The 22,676-nt window shown below is 45.4% G+C and overlaps 1 protein-coding gene across 2 annotated transcripts in view; it reads left to right on the forward strand.

Annotated features, from left to right (window-relative positions):
• Window positions 1-22,676, forward strand: part of WIPF1 (WAS/WASL interacting protein family member 1) — a 115,389-nt gene that overhangs the window by 8,632 nt on the left and 84,081 nt on the right. The gene's annotated exons all lie outside the window — the stretch shown is intronic.

Consider the following 22,676-nt stretch of genomic DNA (forward strand, 5'->3'; position numbering starts at 1 on the left):
TTTATTGTCACAAATGGTAGGACATCCTTTTTCTTGACTGAATAATAAATCCTCCATTGTGTGTATACACCACATTGTGATCCATTCACCTGCCAATGGACAAGTAGCTTGTTTCTATAGCTTGACAATTGTGCATAATGCTGCTGGGAACATGGGGGTACAGCTATCTTGTTGAGATCCATAGATCTTTCTTTTTTTTAAAGATTTTATTTATTTATTTGACAGATAGAGATCTCAAGTAGGCAGAGAGGCAGGCAGAGAGAGAGGAGGAAGCAGGCTCCCTGCTGAGCCGAGAGCCCGATGTGGGGCTCTATCCCGGAGCCCTGGGATCATGACCTGAGCCGAAGGCAGAGGCTTTAACCCACTGAGCCACCCAGGCGCCCCTCCATAGATCTTTTTAACATAACAAAATATCATAGACTTTCTCTCCAAATTAAAAAACCCATTTAAAAAAAATTAAAAATTAAAAAAAAATTAAAGCTAGTAAACTCATTTGTATCATGGCCGCTTAATATTCCATAATTTAACCATTCAGGTTGTTTCAAGTTTTGTGCTACAGCAAGTTTTTCTCTAAACATCCATGTGCATTAATTTGAACATGTTAACATACAGAAGCTTTTATTTTTGTCTTTCAGAGTCCCCAAAGTGGTATTACTTTCCAAAAGTTGTAGTAAGTCAGTTTCACTAGCACTAGCTGAAAATATGTTTCCCCATATCCTTGCCAGCATAATTTATGTTAGAAGTATAAACTTTCTAATCTCTTTTTCCGGTTTTGTTTCAAATGATTTCATTAGGGAGCACTTGTCACTATCTTTTCTTAAAAAAAAAAACCAAAAAACACATTCATTTGAATTATTCATGTCTGTTCTTTTCCTTCATTTTCCAAAGTGCATAAGATTTGTCTTCTAGAGCTAGAGGAGAAAAACTTGAGCCTAGGCTCGCTGAACTTAATCGTCCTGTATTGAAATGAAACGAAACACTTGATTTCTCTTTATAATAAAGTAAATACAGACTTCTCAGTTCCAATTTTCTCCTTCTAAAAGTATATTATTTAAGAAATTGTCTCGGGAAATATAAATATTTTATTAAAAATAGTAATTTCTAAAATACAGAGATGCAAAATGTTAAAGGCACTTTAAGCTTGCAAGGCTAACTGCGTTTCCCTCTCGAGTCCAGCAGTCTGAAGACAAAGGTTCTTTGAGAGCGTTAGTTATAAGTTCTACTGGATTACAGCAAGAGGAAAAAGTGAATCACAGCAGATAGGAATTTAAACCTGGAGCTTTGCTGAAAGCCCCTTCCCTGTTGCTCCTGCTTGTTTTTCTGGGAGGTGGGACTAGATTCCACTTCTGTTCTTATAGTTGCTGAGTTCATTATAAAATTATTTGTATATAACTCCAGCAGTACATTGGTTAATCAGAAACATCTGTGCAACTGGCTTCGTTTATATGAACAGAATAACTAAATCAATCAGCAGAATTTCTTGTATTTGGTTAGGTCGGGCCAACATTGTGTAGTCCAGAATAATAACAGTGCTTTGAGCTAACCTGACACAGATGGCAAAAAGATTGTGTCTGGGCAGCAGAAGTTAGAACTGAAAAGGAAGAAATCCTGTGAGTCCTTGATAGCTGCCTTAATTTTTACTCTGTTTTATAATGTTACTGTTTTAAAGGCTCAGATGCTTCAGAAAGGTATGTCCTGTGTAAAAAGAAGAGCCCATCAGAGTCATACCCTCCAAGGACCAGAGTCTCCTGAATGAGGCTGAGTTGTCCAATCAGAGTCCCCTGAAAGATAAGTTTGTGTCTTCTGCCAGACTTCTATAGCTGAACATGCCAAGGGCCTCACACTGGGAAAACACCACGGAGCAGAGAGGTGAGCAGACATGTCTGACTGGAGGGAGCTAAACTGGGCAGAGGACATGAGTTCCCAAGAGAGACTGAGGCTGGTGTCCTGATCTAATGTAGCCAGGGTAGGTTCCTCGGGGTGGTGTGTCCTGGTGCAGAGCCCCGAAGGTCCAAGGGAGTGGAGTGGGTTCATAGACCACAGCTCTGTTCGTCTGGCTCTCAAGCTCAGGCTTACTGGAGACTTCAGGAGGTCTGATAAGAGCAGGGAATCTCTAGACCCTGAGTTTTCATGTGTGTGCCCCAGCCCTGAGGGACCCTGAACTCTCCACCACTCAAAAGGAAGAGTCATTCTCAAGGCCAGAAATCTACTGGCCCCAACTAGCCAGAATCCTAGGGTGGGATTGATTGGGTTCCTAGTACACGGTTGGCCTTCTATAGAGCTAACCTTGGTAGGCAGATGCATTAGGTTTTAACCAGTGACTGGTGAATAGTGAGAGAGAATAGCGCCCCAGGGGAAGTTGGCAGCTTTTTCTCTTATTATATATCATAGCCTTAGCACTAGGATTTGCAAACATTCCCGAGTTCTTGGAGCCCCGCTTTGCTGACACCTGAGGTCACATGGCCCTCTGCTCTGCCTTCCCTTTCACACTGCCTCTGCATTTAGATGCCCATCAACCTTCAGGGACAGTGTGACTTCTTGAAAGTTAAGTCACTTTCAGGGTAAGTCCAGATACCAATCAGCTCATTTATTTAATGCCTTTTTCATTGAGTCCTCTGCTAAAAGTAGAGTGGGAAAGTGGAGAGAGCACAAGTTGGGAGCTCCACACCTGAATTCCAGTTCCCGGCTTGGCTGCCAGTAGTCATGTGGCCTTGACAATAATAAAACACTGTGTGAAGGAGAGTGGAGAAATCTGTAGGAACGGGGAGCTTGCAGCTAGGAGGACATCCGCAATGCTTGTGACGCGACACACGGCATCTCCAAATCGGGCACTGTCTAAACACTGCCGTTGTTAACACTTCAACCTATCAGAGCTCTGATGATGCTGAAATTTCACCTTGCCTGCTTTTGACTAAGTATTTGATAAGTAAATGAGAGAAATATATGTCTGTCACATCTCTCCTTTAGTTAAAATAGGATATGGGTTATGTGTAGTATAGAAAATCAAATTTTATTTCAGCAAAGTCATTGAGAGCTTTCTCCTTGAGTCCCATTGTATACTTGCTGAAGAAAAAGCACTTGCTATTCCCCTGAGGTTTTCTTTGTAGTGTTATTTGTGGAGAGGGGGTTTGAGCTGGATGCTGTCCAGGTATGCCTAGCAGATCTTGTTTTATTTATAGTCACTGAAAGTCACACTACCTCACTAGATGCATGTACACATCCATTCTACTGACCCTATTCTCTATTAGCACACACATAGTCATAACCCTGAACCACCTGTCCTTGCCATCTGCTACGCACGAGTGCATGTATGTGCAGATGCACACGCACACACACACGCACATACATCATTTGCTCACTCTTTTTAAGGCGCCCTTCAGATATAACCAGGAAGCACCAATTCCAAACTCACTGGGAAAGTCCATTGCCGGAGTTTTCTGTGCATCAGCCCTCATGGCTTTTTAGAAGGCAGAGGCATAGCCTACCAAAGGGCTTTTTGTGCAGTCTCACACAAAACACCATACACATGTGACTGTAAGTGTGTGCTTTGGAGGCTGTTCCCTGTGATGGCAGTGATTCCTGGGAATGGTTAAAAATACCCACATGGGGCTTCACCTCCTGAGTTCTGCCATGATCATTGGTTGGTGGCTGTGACCGCTGCTGGTTGAGTCTCTTGTTTGTATTTCTTACTCATGGTCTGAGGAACAACATGTTGCTCTTTTGGCTCAGAGGCAGACCATCTTGGATGTCTTCCAAGAAACTGTGTGCCGCTTTTGCTTCTTGAGATTGGAGCTAACATTACAGGACCTCCAGTTATGCGTGGAGAGATCCTGGGCCAACAGGCTGGTCAGCGGCGTCCCTGTGGACTTTCTGCTTCACAGAGAGGTTACACAAACTTGTCTACCTGGAAAGTGGAACCTTAGGGCTGGTGCCCAAGGGAGCCCAACCACCATTAGATAAGGTTGTGACAAGGAGAAAAGGCTTTTAAGTTCCAACCCAGATGCCCAAGAGAGGATGAAGCTCTGGTAGAAAGTTGCCCTGAGCACTCTTCAGCTCTGGCCCCAGCACCACAGAGCAGGAGAGGAAAAAGGAGGTTTCTGGTGGTGGAGGGAGTGCGGTGGTCAGCAATGACAGCAGGGAGAAGCCCCAGCAGGGGGACAGGGAGGCAGGCAGTGAAGGGAGGGAGAGTCTTAACATCCCCTGCTCCCAGGATCATGAGGTGCTCATGAAGTTGCTGGGGTGGGGGTGGGGGAGGGGTGCTGGAAGTGCAGGGAAGCTTGTTGAGCTGACCTAAGCTGTGGTCTGCCCTTAAAAAGAGCACATCAGGAGACAGAAATAAGAGGATGCCACTCTTCTCATGCTTACAGAACTCAAGAATGAATTATTCCTCCAGATTTCCAGTAGTCATTTTTGGACAAGCAATAATCCTAATAGCATCTAAGGTAGATACTGATTCCTGGGTACCAGGTAATGTTCTAAATGCTCTAAATTAACTCCCTAAATCCATAGAATGACCCTGTGAGGCAGGAACTATTATCTTCATTTTGCAGATGAGGAATTTGAGGTTAATACTTGTCCAAGTTCACACGGTTAACCTGGCAGAGTCAAGGTTCAGTCCCGGCTGTGTGGTTTCAGAGCCTGATCTGAACCATGATGCCCCCGCCTCCCCACCGCCTCCCCAGTGAGGGGCATAAAATTGGAAAGGACCTAAGTGTCCCCAGCTTTTTTCATGCAGATGACTAGCCACTAGTACAGTGTTCTGGGGAAATAACTCGGGCTTTCTGTTCCTCTGTTTTCCCTCATGCATCTGGGTTAGGGTCGCGAACCCACTGGGAAAGGACAGCCTCAGACAGTGTAGACCAGCCTGCTCTTTGGTGGTGTTTTGGGTCCAGCATGAGCTTCATTCTGAATCATCCACTCGAACACCTGGCCCCCATCACAGACATACATTCTAAGTGATCCTCCAAGATTCTAGTATGTCTGATGAGGAAGAAAATCTTCCTAGAGGGTCACAAGTGCTGCCTGAGGCTGGTCTCATTGACTAGTGTCACATGATGGTCTCAAGAGTAAACGAATAACACAAGTTATATTGAGCTGGTGGGTAAGGAGTTTAATACTCAACTCTAAAACACAGAACCTCTTGTAAACTCTTGTCAGAGCTGAGAAGCAGAGTGAAAAGGAAGATTATTTTGCCCATCCTCCCATTTCACAGGTGAAGAAACAGAACCCCAGGGAAGTTCAGTGACTTTCCCAAGGCCAATGCTAGTTGGCAGCAGAGGTGACACACGAACCCAGGCCTGCCGAGTTCCAGTGCCGCTCTTTTCCCTGCCCGAGATTGCTTAACATAGTCCATAAATGATTTTCTTATTAAACTGCAGGTGAAGCATAGAGTGTGGTCTGTTTACGGGGCGAGACTGAGGCCAACATGGCCTTAAAAGATGTGAGGAGCACAGCTGGAAACCTCCTTCAGGTACAGACCCATGTGAGGAACAGGCAAGGCAAAGTTTAGGCACGGCTGGTCCTGTGGGGTTGGTGGAGCCAAACCTCTGCCTTCCAGACAGTCCTGGCCAGGAGAGGAGTGATCTGTCCCCAGCAACCTGGCAGGCTGCCAGTGTCTGGGGTCAGAACCACAGGGGCCCAACAGGCGTTTTTGCTGACAAGGACAGGTGCAGGTCTTCTTCATACCTGCAGAACGGTGGCCTGGGAATTTCCGTGGGCGAGTATGGAGAGGAAGCTGGCTCTGTGTCAGGAGGAGACAAAAGTCTAAGACCAAGAGCACATTCTGGGCGCTACTGCCTCAAAAATGGGCTCAGGGGGGCTCTAAAATAACTTCCGGGGCTGATTTCATCCCTGGCCTGGTACAGTCCCACCACAGCAAGAGCATTTGGAGGTAATTAAAACTAAAGATGGAAAAGAAGCTTGAGGTGCATTCACTACAACCCCTGCAGGGCCTTGACCAGTAGTTCCCGAAAGCACCCTCTTGGTGGACCGCCAAAGAGCGAGGGGCGATTGATTCCTTCCCTCCGTTTGGGCAGTGCAGTTCTGTCAGCTCCCTTGAGGATTCCTCTGACAATTTATTTGGCCATTTTTTCAAGCCCAGGAAAAGACAAAATTAAAAAAAAGCTGCCTAGGGAACAGAAGGTAGGACAAAGCCAAGTTCATTCCTAAGCTAGATCTGATCTGGAAGGTTTTGGGGGAGGTACACTGCTCACCAACCCCACAGGGCCTTTCCAGCCTCAAATCTACAGGTCAGAGGGTATCAGGATCTCTTTGCTTATCTGGTGTGGCCTAGATAGAATTAAGCAAGCAACCAGAGGCAGAGCTAGGATTCAGAGTTAGACATTTCACTCCCATGTCTGTGGTCTCCCTACCTTGTGCTTAATTAGATTGACAGTTTGGGTGACATGTCCTGCTTTTGTGCTGTGCCCGAGTCAGACAGCCTCCTGCAATGCCAGACCCCATGGGCTGCTCCTATCCTGGTGCTGCTTCTTCCCCTCAAGCCTAGATGTTGCAGAAAGTAGTTCCCAGCTCTCCCTCTGAGTGGTCAAGGAGTATGGAGAGGGCTGCAGTGGGCAAGGGCCACACCGGCTGCCGAACAGGCCACTTTCTCCTGAGCTTCCTAGCCCAGCTCCAGTGTAAACTGATCAACTCTCAGGAGGCCAGTAAGGGCCTGCTTGCTTGGAGGAACTAGGGGGCAGAGTGTACTGTCACTAGTCCCATTGCTGAGTCAGCCGAGGGAGTTCCTCCTTTTGTCCTCCAAAATCCCCACAAGGTATATCAGAAGGGCCCAAGCAGAGGAACTACAAATACACTTGGTTCAAATATAGAAGCCACAGGCAAGGAACCTTGGTTTGTATAGACTCTGGGGGCTGGGAAGACAGCATGGTGGGCCCTTCTTTCCAGACTCAAAAATTTTTTTTTTAAGATTTTATTTATTCATTTGACAGGCAGAGATCACAAGTAGGCAGAGAGGCAGGCAGAGAGAGAGGAAGGGAACCAGGCTCCCCACTGAGCAGAGAGCCCGATGCGGGGCACGATCCCAGGAGCCTGAGATCATGACCTGAGCCGAAGGCAGAGGCTTTAACCCACTGAGCCACCCAGACACCCCTCAAAATATTTTTAAGAGGTAAAATTGAAGAGGCAACAAGGGGTGTTGAGGTTAAAAAACAGCCCGAAGAAGCACGCTCAGATGGTAGCCCTGTCCCTCTGCTTGAATCACGGATGTGAAGGGGTCATGGCACCTGGGCAGTATTTGGAATGAATCTGTGAGTGGTGAGTACAGCATGTGAAGAAGCATTTTCTAAACCAGTGTTTTGAAGCCTTTCTTGACGATGATTCACAGTAAGAAATATATTTTTTTATTGGAATCTAGGATGGATGGATGGATGGATGGATAGATAATAGAAACAAAAGTTTTAGGAAACAACTCCCATTTTTACCAAATGCTGTACATGATATATTTTCTAAGAAGCTGGTTCAGTCCACTAAATTGACTTGACAGAGAATAGGCAATAACTTGCAGTCTGAAAAAGACTGATGAGAACAGAAAGATGTCAGCCATGTAGTCTCATTGTAGCCCTGGCAGATCCTGCAGAAGGAGATCCCATATCCAGGCTGCATAGTCGGGAAGAGGTTCTCCTCACTCTTCTCATCTTGAGGAGCTGGTGGAGTGGTGATGGCCGAGGGGAGGGAGGCCATGGCCGAGGGAGGGAGCCTGAGGCTGAGGTACAGCCTGTTCATAAGGAAACACTTGCGTGTCCATATGTCCTGGCCCGGAGAAGGCAGAACCTGCTCAAGGTGCAGGGGCTCTCAAAGTTGAGTGAACATGTGAGGATTTTCATCCGCTACGGTTGGTAGTGAAGTGGCACACGGGGAGGCTGAGCCTCCTTCGTTCTGCATTCCCTACATGAGGGAACCATGGTACAGGACTGGGCTCAGCATGACACCCCCAATTCTGTGTCTCATTTGTATTAAGTAGTTGAGAAGTGTTTATTGGAAGACCATGTTATCTAGTTAGTACTTGCAACTAGACCAGTAAGAATCCTAATCACACATGGTAGTACTAAGAAAAGCATTATTTGAAAGGCCCTTTAGCACCCTTGATTCATAATGTCCCATAAATGGGACAGGAAAGAGAAGAAAGGGCCAGGAAAGCTTGGTTTCCATAGTGGAACTGCTAAACTCCATTGGAGTTTTAGGTCCTCCACACAGCAAGCCTTTAAGCAATGGAGGTTTGTCAGCTTTGACTTTGAAGCAGGCCTTGGGACAAGGTGCTCTGGCTCTTCACCTGGAAAGGAGAAGTCCAGATGGTGTGAGCCAAGCGGACCTCGGCTGATCACGGAGCACCCGAGGGAACATTTGGAGTTTCCATGGCCATGAATCTGCCCCTGCACGTAGTTTACCCCCTTGGCTCAGCCAGTTCAAGACGATGTGACTTAGGCCTACATCACCCAAGTTTCTATAGACAGGAAGGGGCTTGGGGGGCAGCCTGTGTTCTCGGTTCTGGACCCACCCCGTACTGATGGAGCGCTGAGCTGACAAGTATTCTGGGGCCGTGGAAGTGCTGGTGTGGGCCCTGTGCCAGGAGCCCCCCGAGCTGGCTTTCCTGTAAGTGTCCAGCCCCACGTGGTGGCCTTCAGTACCCGAGCCTGCGATCTGGATCCCAACTGGGCCTCCTGCTCTCACACGAAATCAGCTACAGGCCCTTCTTTCAAGTGGTGCCGGGGCAAGAGGGGGAGTCGGCAAAGGAGCGGGAATTTGAAGAGAAGACAGGCAAAGACATTATGTGATTTGACAAAGATTCTAATAGATTGGTTTCCCTCCTAAAAGTGGACAATAGAACAAATATAACCTCAAGATGATTGCTGTCAATTTTATTTATTTATCTTTAAAGATTTCATTTATTTATTTGAGAGAGAGAGCACGCAGGGGGAGGAGCAGAGGGAGAAGGCCAAGCAGACTCCACACTGAGCCTGGAGCCCAATACAGGGCTCGATCCCATGACTCTGAGAGCGTGACCTGAGCCAAATTCAAGAGTCAGACGCTCAACCCAGTGAGCCACCTTGGCAGCCAGACTGCTGTCAATTTTAGACATGGGTTCAAGTTTCATATGGCCCAACCTCAGAGAAAGTAGGAATGAGTGGGAACTGAGGATAATTTGCACTCTTCAGAAGATCCCTTGGGTTTCTGCCATAACAAGCAGGTAGCTCTTTGACTCTAGGGCATGGATGTGGCTGTTGGGACCTTGCGTGTGTGAAGGGCTTCACAGGATAGTGGGCCCACCTAGCAGACTGGGTTCTCAATACATCGCCCTTTACCCTTCTTTAAGGTAAAGAACACTCATGGATAAGGCCCAGTCTAAATGCAAAGGAGCATTCAGAATAAAAGGCAGGCAGGGAGCCCCAGGTTCTGGTTTCAGTTCCATCATTGTCTCTGTGACCTTGGGCCTTGGTTTCCTCTTCCATAATTTGGGGGAGGTTGGAGATGCTCCCTCTGACCTCCTTCAGCTTAAACACCCTGTGACTCTCTTCAGCCTGAGAAACATTTTCTGGCAGGAAGGAGAGGCTGCCCAAGGCTTCCTTCTCAGGCAGCCAGTGAGTACATTCTTTCCTGTGCCCACATATGGAAGCAATTTCTAGATTCTCCAAGGCACTTGTGCTGCTGAGCTCAACCGAAGCAGAGGAGCTCGGTGGTGGAAAGTGGAAAAAAGAAAAAATCTGCCCCTGATTTCGTACCACCCTGTGCTTCCCTATCTGCAACGGTCTGTGCAGTCTGTTTTCCCTTGGTACCTCCAGGCTGTGCCGGGGGCTTGGGGGAATGTCACCGATAAAATCCTGATAGAAACCAAACAAGTGCTGAGCTCACGGCTCCTCCCTGGAGGCCAAAGGCCCCTGAGCTCACGTTTTTCTCCCCAGGAAGCTTTGCAGCTGGGGAGAAGCATGAATTCCTTAATTTTGTTCCTACATTTATTGTAATCTTTCTCTCTGGTCTCTTAAAATGAGGACTATTAATGGCTGCCTTCAAGGCCCTTTGTAAAGTCGAATTGGGTAACATTAGCCAAGTGCTTTGAAGGGGAAAATGTTTTATTAGTTCCTTCTCTGCCTAAGCAAACCCTTTACTAACTAATGTTCCTCTTCTGAACTCCTGGGGGTTTGAGGAGCAGTTGGGTAGTAATTCTTGTGAACTGGAGGCACTGGGGCATTTGACTCCTGAATTCAGGTCAGGAAAGTGACTTTTCCTAGAGCAGGACCTTACTCACAAAGCCTCATCTGTGGTCCTTGTATTCACCCTCTGGCTTTTCACTCCTGACCTTAATTCTTGGGGGAAGGAGATTACTGAAAAGGACCTGTTTACAGAGAAATGCTTTTTGTTCCCCTTTCAGCCTGTCCCTCGCTTCTCTATCGCCTAACCCCCGACTAACATGAACATTTAAAAGTTAATTTGTAAAGCAGAGATTCTCTTGCTAGAAATGAGGTCTGACTGATTAGGGGATCTATGAATATAAACACCTTGTTAAAACCGTTGTGTCAAGCGTTCTTGTAAAGGTCTGCGGTATCCCTTCCACACACTTGCCAGAAACAGCTCTCCAAATCAAGATAGTAGGCTGAGGAATGCCTAGAGACCCTTAGCAGGGACCCCGTTTTCTTTTTGTTTCGTTGCTGGGTCTCCGGGGCAGAGGCTTCTGATGAAAGCAGCCCTCTCATTCCCTTAGAGAGCGTGTTTAGGACTGGTTTGCCTCACGGGGATTGCCGGCAGGGAGGGCTAGACATCAGACATGACACGAAGATAGAAACACTTATCAGAACCTCGCATATCTGCTTGCCCTATTTCAGGACACTCAGATTAGCTCTGCTTGGCTACGGATATGGTTGTAATTCCGTACACAGATCCCCCCCACCCCTCCCCGTGGGTTTCCTGCCTGACTGAAAGTGGCTCGACTCTGTCGACCCATACTCGAGAATGTTTCAGCCCCATCTCTGTAGAACTGTGTGCTTGATTTTCCTCAGTGCTGGTCCAAGAACGTTTAACTGACCTGCCTCCTGTTGGCTAGATGCTCTCAGTCTGCAGCACCGGTCCAGGAGACGGGGTCCTGAGGGCAGGCCTGTTCCTGCTACGGGTATGAACACGATCAGCTCAGGGCCAGGTTGGGTGCTCTGCACCAGCCAGGGTGAAACAGCACCCCAGCTCTGCCGAGAAGATGAAGACCGTTTGTGTCAACCTCCAGCTCCACCCAGACGCCAGGCTCCCCCTGACCAGGAGGGTAGAACCCACCCTTCCAGGGCAGTTTCCCCCAAACCTCACTCCTCTGCAACCTGTCCAATGTGAAAACCTCCCCTCTCAGAACATTCACAATCGGCCAAATTCCAGTTCGTAATAATAATAGCAGGAGCAAATGTTTATGGAGCATTTACTATGTACTTGGCTGTCATTCTATTATTCTTATTTTACCAACGAAGCAATGAAAGCACAAAAGGTTGGACATACAGAGCCAGGATTTGAGCCAAAGCAACCTGACTCTGGAGACCATTTAGAGTATACGTCTTCTTTTTTAAAATTTTTTAAAAGATTATTTATTTATTTGAGAGAGAAAGGGAGAGAGAGCAGAGTGAGCGAGAACACGAGTGTGGGGGGGAGCGGATAGAGGGGGAGGGAGAGGCAGGCTCTCTGATGTTTCTCCCAGGACCCCAGGATCATGACCTGAGCTGAAGGCAGACGCTTAACTGACTGAGCCACCCAGGCGCTCCAGACCATACTTCTTTATACTGAAGAAAAATTACGCCCTTGTGGCTTCCACACAGTGGTTCATGTTCTAATCCCTGGAGTCACAGAATGGCCTAATTTTATTAACATAGGACAGACAGACCAACCTATAATATTTGAAGACCGTTATCACATCTCTCTGGGTTCTAAAGCACTACATCAGGCTCTCAGGGACCAGTTCTAGCCTGGGTCTCCCTCTTCCTCCCAGAAAAGCACAAAGACTGCTTTATAGTTTTCCATCCAAATCCAGACACTTGTGAGAGGCAAGGGAGCACTATTAACAATGGTGCTGGGACAACAGGCATCAATGGGGACTGTCCTGGGCAGACCAGGATGTGGTTCGCCCTACCCCCGGGCCACAGCAGAGATGCCACCACTTGGAATGCCTTCTGAAGCCTGTCCGAGTGGATTATGGGAAGTCGAGCTGACTACACAGAAATATCATCGATGAGCGACTAGGTTTCAGGAGTTAGCCATTAGTCAGACTTCCCGCAGTGGAAAAGTGCTGGGTGTCAGGTTGAGTCCCATAACTGCGAATGTGACCTCTCCTCCCAAGTTCTCAGTTTTCATGGCTATAAATCGAAGTTGGTCGTCTGGAACTCCCTTCCAGATCCTAGCCTCTAATCCCGTGTCAGCCTTCCTGATCCAAGCAATGGTCTCCATCCTCCCTTTAAAGCCACGAGTGTGGAAGACCAGCTTTTTCATCCCTTCTCTGTCAGTTTTGCTGCTCTTCTACCAGCATTATTCGCCAAACCCTAGAGATAGATTTTTTTTAGAGTGCCAGGAAGATCCCCTTATCTAGCCTACTATTGGGGTGTCTGTGAAATCGTGCCATGTACTAAGAATCTTCTTTAAGTAATGCTTTTCTTTTGAGACAGCCCTGGGTTCTGTCAGTAATCAGGAAACAGAAAATAGCCTCCATTAAAATTACAAGTTGACTTAGCGAGAAATTTCTTTTTTTTTTTTATTAATTTACCTTTTATGTTTCCTAAAACCTGTGTCTGTGAAATAATTTCAAAGTATTTTCACATAATTTATCTCGTTAAATCCTCAAAACGGCCATGTAAGATGGGTATTACCTTTGTCTTCAGACCCTGAAACAGAGGCTCCAGGAGACGAACAGCCTTGGCTGAGGACCCTTCGCTAGTTAGCTGTGGGACTGCAGTTCCAACTCGGGTCTGCGGGATCCTTATCCAAGTGTCTTTGTGCCGTACCAATAATTTTCAGTTCGTTTGTGTTTTTTAAGCATAGGACTCTTCTTTTTTTTTTTTTTTCCCCTCCCAAACAGAGCCAGAGCTTTTCTAGGTGACATGGAGCGTGCCACCCCACGTGGTGCTCTGTGAGGGGCCCTGCGAACCTCCCCCAGAATGTGGTCTGAACCACCGCGTACCCTTCTGAGGGGCTTTGCACTGCTTTGCCCATTTCAAGGATTCAGGGCGCTCATAGGATTCGGCACAGTTTCCTTCTGCGTGAGCATGTTGCTTTAATAAACTTCATTGTCATTGTCAGTCCCTAGGTCTGACTATCACGGGTCTTGTGTCAGTTGGGGAAACATGGTCCTTGCTAGCTGCCTCGTCTCCCTCCTTCTCTGTTCTCTCCTCTAACCTCTGAGACTCAGGACCCTCTCCAGCCTGTCTTCTCACCTTGCCCTGCTGTATCCCATCTGGCCCAGTCCCATCTGGATCACTAACAGAATCCCGTGTCCTTTCTGGATGTGCCATGGCTGTATTTACCCTTCATCATTCACCCTAGTACCCAATGAACACTTAAATACTTATGAAAATCATGTGAACAGCCTCAACCTAGTGACTGGTGAGCCCCCATCTTTTCTACAAAGCACAGTGCCCCTTCATTTCCTTGTGTCTGAGATGATTGGCTTCACCAAGATAATCTCCCAGGTTCCTTCTTTTGCAAAATCCTATTGCTTTTATGCCAGACTTTTCTCTTCCCTAGAAGGCAAAAAGGGGTTGTTGGGCTCATTTTCACCACCTGTGTATCCTGTCCTCTAAGCCACAATTAAAGCACAGTCCAGTGCCTCCCCCAGAAGTTACCCCATGGGGGAGGAAAGGTTAGAGAACAAGATTTTCCATTCTCTGGGGGTGCTGGGTCCCAGCAAGCCATGGGGTGGTATCTATTTGAAGAACTCTCTCTTATCTAGGGAAGGGAAAAAAAAAAAAAAGAATGGGAAGTATTTCCCATTTTTTAGTTCTTGATTTTGTTCTGTCTCAGCAGTGTTTGAAAGGGGTTCATGGTTAGTCTCACCAGCTGACAGGACATTGACGTTTATGCTGTGAGTTCTTTTTCTCTCACTTGGTGTCCAGAATTCGGCAAACACGGGGAACTGATCCTTCTCTTTCTAAACATAAAACGTTCACACTGCCAGATTTTCTAAATTCCCTTTTTTAATCTCTATCATGTAAGAATTATTAATTAGAGATAGTTTTAGAATATGTGATACATTCCCAAAAAATACATTGAGAGTTTTACCTACCAGAGATCCTCAGAAAATTCCAAGTAGTAGTGCAGTATAAACTGTTAGAATATATTCCTAGCATTCTGGTTTTTTTTTTTTTTTTTTAACTTTTACAAGAGACATGCTTTGCTTAGGCCATAGTTCTTATATAATAATCCTTTTTCTTTCTGAAAGAGCAGCAGTTATTAAAAGTAGCAATCCAAAATTCCATCGAGCCATTATACATTTAGCAGTCTTTTTCCTCATTTCTGCAAATATACGGGTTTGGGTTTTGGTTTTGGTTTTTTTTTTTTTTTTTTTTAATAATCTAGCCATATCCTGGATTATGTAACAGTGTGCATCAGCTGTCTCCATGGGGCATCAATATTTGATGTGTGTGTGTGTGTGTGTGTGTAATTGATTAGATGCCTAGGCTAAAAGCACGAGTGAGTAGCTGTTTATTTCTACTAATTCTATTAGCCTACTAGTCAAAAATTGGCCAATCTGTTCTTTGGGTGACTTTTCACACTTAACTTTGATGCCTGTTCCAGTGAAGCCTGGAGCCCCCAAAACATTCCAGACCCCCTAAACACAGCAGCCCGCCTGTGCTTGCCCACAGCTGTGAATCTGCACTACCAGTGAGTAAGAGGAAGTGGAGCAGCAGGATGGGCTGGCCATGGGCTAGTTTCCACTCATGTGGTAATTTCACATTGCACCCTTGGTTGGACTCCTTAAATGTCAATGTCAGACCAGGAATCCTTAAAAAAAAAAAAAAAGTAGGAAAGTCTTGTCATTGGAAAATATCTTAAAACCAAAGAAAATGGCAGAGGAAAATTGTGATGTGCTCTAAATGGAGCTGGTGGTACGCGTTCCTCTATATCCTTTAAATGCTATTGCTATTTTCTTGGGTCTGCCTGTTAGAAACTTCAGACTTGCCTCCACATGAAATGTATTTGTGAAGTAAATCCTTATTCCCTTTTACTTATATATTTAATTTATTATAGTTACATGCTGTTATGTAATAAACCACCCCCAAACATAGTGGCTTAAAACGATAAGCATTTTATTGCATACAAGGCTGCAATGTGGGCTGAGTTCAGCTGGGCGGCATTCCTGCTGCTCTTGGCTGTGGTCAGACAGGGGCTGCATTCACAGGGCAGATGAGCTGGGTTAGGGCTTGGCTGGAAAGCAGGGATGGCCGGGCTTCTCTTTTTCTCCATGCAGTATGAAAACCTCTCACTGTGTGTGCAGTATCTTCCCACGTGGTCTCTTTGGCAGGGTCACTGAACTTTTTATAGGGTTGTTAGGGTCACAGAAGTAGAAGCTTCCCGGCCTTCTTAAGGCTCAGGCCCAGAACTAGCAGGGTGTCACTTCCATGGATTTTTTTTTTTTTTTTTTTTATTAAAGCAAGTCACAGGCACATTCGAAGGGAGGAGACTATACAAGTGTGAATACCAGGAAGCATGCTTCACTGGAGGCCACCAGAAGAATAGACTACACCAATCATTTTTCAGTCAAATGATACTTATCAAGTGCCTGTTACGCACCAGGCAGTGAGAACATAATGGTGGACAAGCAAAGCATGGTGCTTGCCCTTACGGAGGTTATAGTTTGTGGGGAGCACAGGAAAGGAAGCATCAGAAAAATACCATGGAGAGTCCTGAGTGCTGGGATGGGAGGAGTGCTGGGAGCCTTAGGACCATGGCTTGAAGGATAGAGGAGTCATCCTGGAAATGGTTGCTCGCAAAAGCATAGCATGCTCCCAGGCCAAGAAACAGGAGCAAACATGGTTCTTCTATGGAGCTGAAAGAAGTTCTGGGTGGCTGGAGAACAGTGTAGATAGTAGAGGGCTGCATGCGTGTGTTTGGTAGGGAAGAGGAGGAGTCCCACCTAGGGTTTATGAAATAAAAGGTCTGGAAATTAAGCAGGAACCTCATTGCATATTGAAGTCCTGGTAAGCCGTGTTAAGGCGATTAGACTCGATCTCAGTCATGATGGAAAGAGGATTTTAAGTATATCTGCTTTGGGGGCACCTGGGTGGCTCAGTGAGTTAAGCCTCTGCCTTCGGCTCAGGTCATGATCCCAGGGTCCTGGGATCGAGCCCCACATCGGGCTTTCTGCTCTGCAGGGAGCCTGCTTCCTCCTCTCTCTCTGCCTGCCTCTCTGCCTACTTGTGATCTCTGTCAGATAAATAAAGAAAAAATCTTAAAAAAAAAAAGTATATCTGCTTTGCAGAGAGATCACAGCTACAGCAGGCTGAGAATAGAGCTACCTGGGCTGGACACCCCCAGGAAACTGTTTTGGGTCCAGGCAAGCAAGAATGGTGAGTAGGTAAGGGGATGGAGCTCATGCCCAATTCCAGAGATGCTGGAAGGAAGAACCTCCACATCTTGGTGATGGATTGGTTATTGGAGTGAGTGAGAGGAAAGAGGCAACGGTGAGTCTCAGGATTCTGGCTTGGGCAGCTGGTGATGGTCTCCTCCACTCCAGTAGGGAACTGTGGAAAAGGGGTAGGGTTGGATCCCACTGGGATGGGCAGGAAGTACCAACTGGAATGTACTAAGTTGGATTCCTTTGGGTCTAGTCCACTGCAAACCTTTCTCAGACTAATATATTACAATATCCTTGGTGCTTCTTAATTTCTGCTCAACTTCCATGCCTCTCAGACATGGTTTGTTCCTTCTGATTTCTCCCCTGCCTCCCATGGACCTGGTCTGAGGCAGGAATGTCCAGGGATGTCACTTTCTTGAACCTTTTACTTTGAGGGTGGTGGGTGCGAGACACTGGTGATGGAAAGTTACAGGATTTGGGGTTGGGGCTTGCAGAGAGCAATTCGGGATATAGGGTTGAGAAGTGCAAAGGCAAGAGAGGACTTAAGAAGCAACTAGGAAAAGGAGAAGAGAGAAAGACTTAGGCCACTTATAAGAGAGTTAAGGAGTGACTAGCAGCATAATAAGGGCAAGGAAAATGAGTCATCTGAGGAGTAAAAAAGGCAAAAAAAAAAAAAAAGGCGAAGAAAGAGAGATGGCTCCACAGGCTGGGATCTCTATCATGGAAGACTCTAGAATCTTTTGTTTTTTTAATGCCTCCTTTTTACATCTGCATTCCACAAGTTAAAAATATAAAGTAAGCCTTTTTAATGAAAGCCTCAGTGGACCTTCAGATAAACCTTATTCTTATATAAAAAAGGAAATGATCAGTTAATACACTAAGGCAAACTGTCATCCTTTTATGGAAGAAAAAGAATCCTAAGAAAAGGAAGGAACATACAGACTGTTAAAATTTGTCTACTCTCTCCCCCAAAATTGTCTTTTCCCAAATGACAGAGAAATATCTATAGCCTAAGAGAACAGAGAGAGAGCATGTCCCCATGATCAATTTTTAATAAACATAAATGGTATAATAAATTATTCATTGGAGAAATGGTATAAAGCATTAAACAATGAAGAATAAATAATTTAAGTGATTAAAAACTGCCTCTGTCATGTTTGATGTATGAGAACTCTATCTGAATTCTCTCTTCAAGGGAACAGAAGATGATTTTTTATTTTTTTTAAAGATTTATTTATTTATTTATTTGACAGAGAGAGAGCACAAGTAGGCAGAGAGGCAGGCAGAGGGAGAGGAAGAAGCAGGCTCCCCACTGAGCAGGGAGCCCAATGGAGGACTCGATCCTGGAACCCTGGGATCATGACCTGAGCCGAAGGCAGTCACTTAACCAACTGAGCCACCCAGGTGCCCAAGGATGATTTTTTAAAGGGAATTTTTCAAAACAAATTTTTGTTTAAAATTTTATTTTTCACTGCTCCCTGTAATGGTTCATTCAACCATTATTATTTAAAGATTTATTTATTTATTTTAGAGAGAGGAAGCATGTGAGTGAGCATGGGGGAGTGACAGGGGGCAAGGGAGAGAGAACCCCAAGCAGCCCTTGATGTAGGGCTCAGTCCCAAGACCCTTGAGATCATGACCTGAGCTGAAACCAAGAGTTAGTTGCTTAACCAACTGTGCCACCCAGGTGCCCATTAAAACAGATTTTGAAGGAGAAAATCATGGGTCTGCCAGGAGAGGTTGTTGAGCACAGAAATGCTGACTTCCATGATCCCGTATCTTGTGCTTCTCTGATAAATGCATGCAGGGAACCTTCCTGAGAGATGATGTTCCATCAGGCCATCAATGGTGGAGGTACTGCCCATCTAGTAGGCTGAGACTCAAGATTTCTCTTCAGGAATCCAGAGAAACTTGTTTCTATACAGTCTTAAACTTCCTGGATTCCTGGGTGAGAAGTACTGCACATCCACTGCCTCTGGTAAACTCCTATTTCTGTCCCAAAATTAGAGTAACTGGTGGGTTACAACTAAAGAGACATCTGCAAAGGCCCGCTTCCTTCTTGTGGGCCACCCCCCTATAGCTGCGGGGGGACACAGTCATCAAAAGCAGCATATTATAACATGCAGTGGCTAAGAGCCTAGGTGTTGGGGTCAGACCTATGTACATACGAACCTACTTTCTACCATTCAACTAGCTCTATCCCCTTTGTGCCTGAAAGTCAGTTTCTTTACTGGTGAAATGTGTTCAGTGATACCCCAAAGAAGTGTTGAGCATTAAATTAGATACAGTGGCTTATAATTTAGTGTTTGGAACATAGTAAATGCTCAGTAAATGTTTATTATCAACTGCGAGTGTTTATTTTCCAGTTTCAGAGGAGTGCAAAATCAACCAGTAGGACCACGGAAAAAACTGGGAAATAGTCACCACCAAATCTAAATCAAAGATCATAAGCTGTGGTCTAAGTGCTGATTCTGGAAAGTTAAATATATTTTAAAAAATTGAATTTAGATACCTTAAGGCAAGGGCATGTGTGCTCCGGTAACCCCAGTCCCCAGTATTTCCATTGGCTTGTACCAGCCTGTTTTTCCTTCTCTGCCTGCTGTGATAGGAGTTTCTCACCTCATGCTGAATAGTTAGTTCTACAAAGCTGAATTGTTTTCCCCTAAGTTTCCTAGCTCCTTAAATGTTTTAATTTACCTGGAGCATCTGATTGCTATGTAACCATAGTGGAGATTTTTTTTATACCACTGTATAATTTTCATAAGATTAATGGCCAAACATGCCAACAGATCTTCTACCTGCTGTTTATTTTGTTGTTATTCCAAATTAATATTTACCTAACACCTGTGTAGGCATTGTATTGCCCTGGGACTATGACCTCTCCCAATTCAGAACCTGGTTATCTACAGATAGAATTGCAGCCATTTGTGGTTGACAGTCTATAAACACACATACTTATCAATAATTGTTCAAGTTCAAAATATTGGTGTGCCAGACAGTGGGAAACTGAAGACTCACTGTAGGTGTTTGAAAACATGGCTACAAATACATTGACACTTCTTCAAGTGAGAGATGAGTCTATGTCCTTTTTCTTTGAATCTGTGCGAGTAAGGGGTTGTGACTAATCTGATCAAGGGACTATGACAGCAGTGGCCCCCTGTAACTTCCAAGGCTAGGTCCTAAAAAGCCATACCTCTGGCTCATTCACTGCTAACATTTGCTTTCGGAGGCTTGAGCAAGCACATGTAAGTGCTGGAGAGGCCACATGTAAGTGCTCTGGTTAACCGTCTTGGCTGAGGCTTTCCTTTAGCCTTCTCAGCCTCGTATCGGAAATAAATGAAGAAACCATCTTGGAAGCAGATTCTCCAGCCCCAGTGTTTCAGCCTCTAGTTCATCAGTGAGCCCAGCTAAGACCACAGGTGTTATAAAACAGAAAAGGGTTGTCTCCATCATGACATTTCTGAATTCTTGACCTACAAAATCCATGAGGATAATGAAATTGTTGTTTTATGCTGTTAAGTTGTGGAGTCATCTGTTACACAGCAATGCATAATATTGTACTCACCCAACAAGGTCACCTGGCTTTCTATCTTGGGTTGTTACCATATAACACATCATGGTGCTTGTAAGATCTTGATTGTAAGAACCACCTGGTTCCCATCAGAATGTGCCACATTACTGCTAGGTTTTTTTCCATACAAGAAAAACATGGGAGAGCTAGCTAATCAGTGAACAGATATTTATTGACTCAAGGGAAAGGTGACAAACCAGGCTCTTCTGTGATTTTATAGTTTGCTCGGAAGAGTGTATTCCCGTTGTTTTTCATTTAGCAGTAACTCCGTGTCACCACCTCTAAAGTGGAAATAACAGCTTCCCTCAATGATGATGAATTAGACAACACATTAAAAAGCACTTAGGTTTTTTTTTTTTAAAGATTACACTGTTGGTACACATAAACACTTAATATAATAATTAGTTTAGGTTAATGGGTAACACCAATAGTTTGTATGATTAAGGACATTTACAAAGCAATCTGAGCAAATACAGGAAGATTGAATTATAAGGCCTGAGGTAACTAGTACTTTAGAAGCAATTGAACTGTAACAGTAGTCTTCTTTGTACTTCCATCTGGAATCAGTTCAGTGGTCTTCTAATGAACAGATAATTCAGTCTGAATCACACCTTGAAAATCAAGGTGTGGCCGTTTACAAGGCAGGTCCCTTCTAATAGGAGTAATCTTTATTTTTTCCAATTGCTGCCTTTTCAGTCCAGCCAGCAACATAGAAAGCCAGCTCCCTCTGGTCAAAAGTCAAGTTCCTAGGTTAAGGGTATCAAATCCACAGCACAAGTTACAAGTGACACCAATTAATTAGGTTGTCTCTGTACACATAAGTTCAGCAAGGTTTTGGGTTCTTCCAAGCTCTGTGGCTGTCTCACACAAGTTCCCATGGCAGGCACCGGCTCAGGCATTTCTCACTGACCCATCCTTCTGGAGAGAGCCCATGGGCATGTTGAGCCAGAACAGAAGTCCCCCACACAGGTGTGACCGAAGATAGATTGAGTGTTTTTTATTTGTCAAACTTTCTCTCCCTTTTGGATACTCGTCTCTCTGTTAAAAAAATATCATCAAGAGGGATACTGTTCATGTTTAATCCTCAAAAGAGAATGAAAAGGCTAAAGAGAGTCCATTCTTTTTGAGAAGAGTGATCAGGGTGGTGTTACAATTCAGTGGAAGTAGAAGGGGCAGGAAATAGTTCCATATACAAGAGATCAGGAAGGAGGAACAATAGGAATTTTATATACAGTTTTAGCCTTAAGATCTATAAATTACTAGACTGGCTAACTTAGAATCCAAATTAGCATTTTTTTAAATTTTGAAGCTCTTCTTCTTTGTGCATACACAGAGTGAATATTCTATTTTTTTAAAGTTTTTATTTATTTATTTGACAGAGAGAGACAGACAGTGAGAGAGGGAATACAAGCAGGGGGAGTGGGAGAAGGAGAAGCAGGCTTCCTGTAGAGGCAGGGAGCCCAATGCTGGGCTCCATCCCAGGACCCTGGCAGCCGCCTAATGACTGAGCCACCCAGGTGCCCCCAGAGTGAACACTTTATATAGCTGGTGAGATAGACTGTGGATCTGAGATGGAGGGGCTTCTCCCAATTTTTCTTGTTTGAGGCAGTAATCTCTCATTCATTCAGTAAATGTGCCAGGCACTGCCCCCTGCCCCCCCCCCACCACCCAGAAAAAGATAAGCCATTGAAAGGAGTATGTAGTAGGCAACAGGTACCGTGGAGCGAGGGGGCTTGGCTCTACCTGGGAGGGTGTGGAAGGAAGAGGCTGGCCCCTGACCCAGTGCCAAGATTGGCATCGCAGGAGACAGTGCCATTAGTATCAATCTTCACCACAGAGATGGCCTGAGAAGGGGAGTGTAATTTATTTATTTGGCTGCATATTGTTCCATACTTTTTGAAAAGAGATAATGAAGCCAACTGTGGTGGAGACCCTGTCAGGCGTGGGTTTGGTTGTTGGGGTATCACAATAATGCTGCCAAACTCTGTGCCAGTAATGCCCCAAACTTCTCGTCTCCTTGAGAGAGAGACATGAAACTCTCATAGGTGCTGGACAACCACAAAAGGGTTCTGTTCCCCCCCCCCCAAAAAAAATCTGCCTCAGATCTTGACTTTGTCCACTTGGCAGAAGGAGAACATGGGGGAGGGACTGCGCAGAAGGATTGGTGTCTATAACTGAGCCTTCACGTCACTGCCACAGCGGCCGCTCTGCCCTACCGTTGTGGGAACTGGAGGAGCCATGTGGAGATAGACTTCTCTGGCACAGGGCCATGGGGTGAAGTCAGGGTCCCCAGTGCTGGTGAAGGTCGAAATGGTATCTGTTTGGAATTTCTTTCTTTCTTTCTTTCTTTTTTAAGATTTGATTTATTTATTTGACAGAGAGAAATCACAAATAGGCAGAGAGGCAGGTAGAGGGAAAAGGGGAAGCAGGCTCCCCACTGAGCAGAGAGCCTGATGCGGGGCTCGATCCCAGAACCCTGAGACCATGACCTGAGCTGAAGGCAGAGGCTTTAACCCACTGAGCCACCCAGGCATCCCTGGAATTACTCTTTATCACTGTTGC

This window comes from Mustela putorius, unplaced genomic scaffold (genome assembly GCF_011764305.1).
Source record: "Mustela putorius furo isolate JIRA1106 unplaced genomic scaffold, ASM1176430v1.1 tig00003869_pilon_pilon_pilon, whole genome shotgun sequence".
Taxonomy (NCBI): domain Eukaryota; kingdom Metazoa; phylum Chordata; class Mammalia; order Carnivora; family Mustelidae; genus Mustela; species Mustela putorius.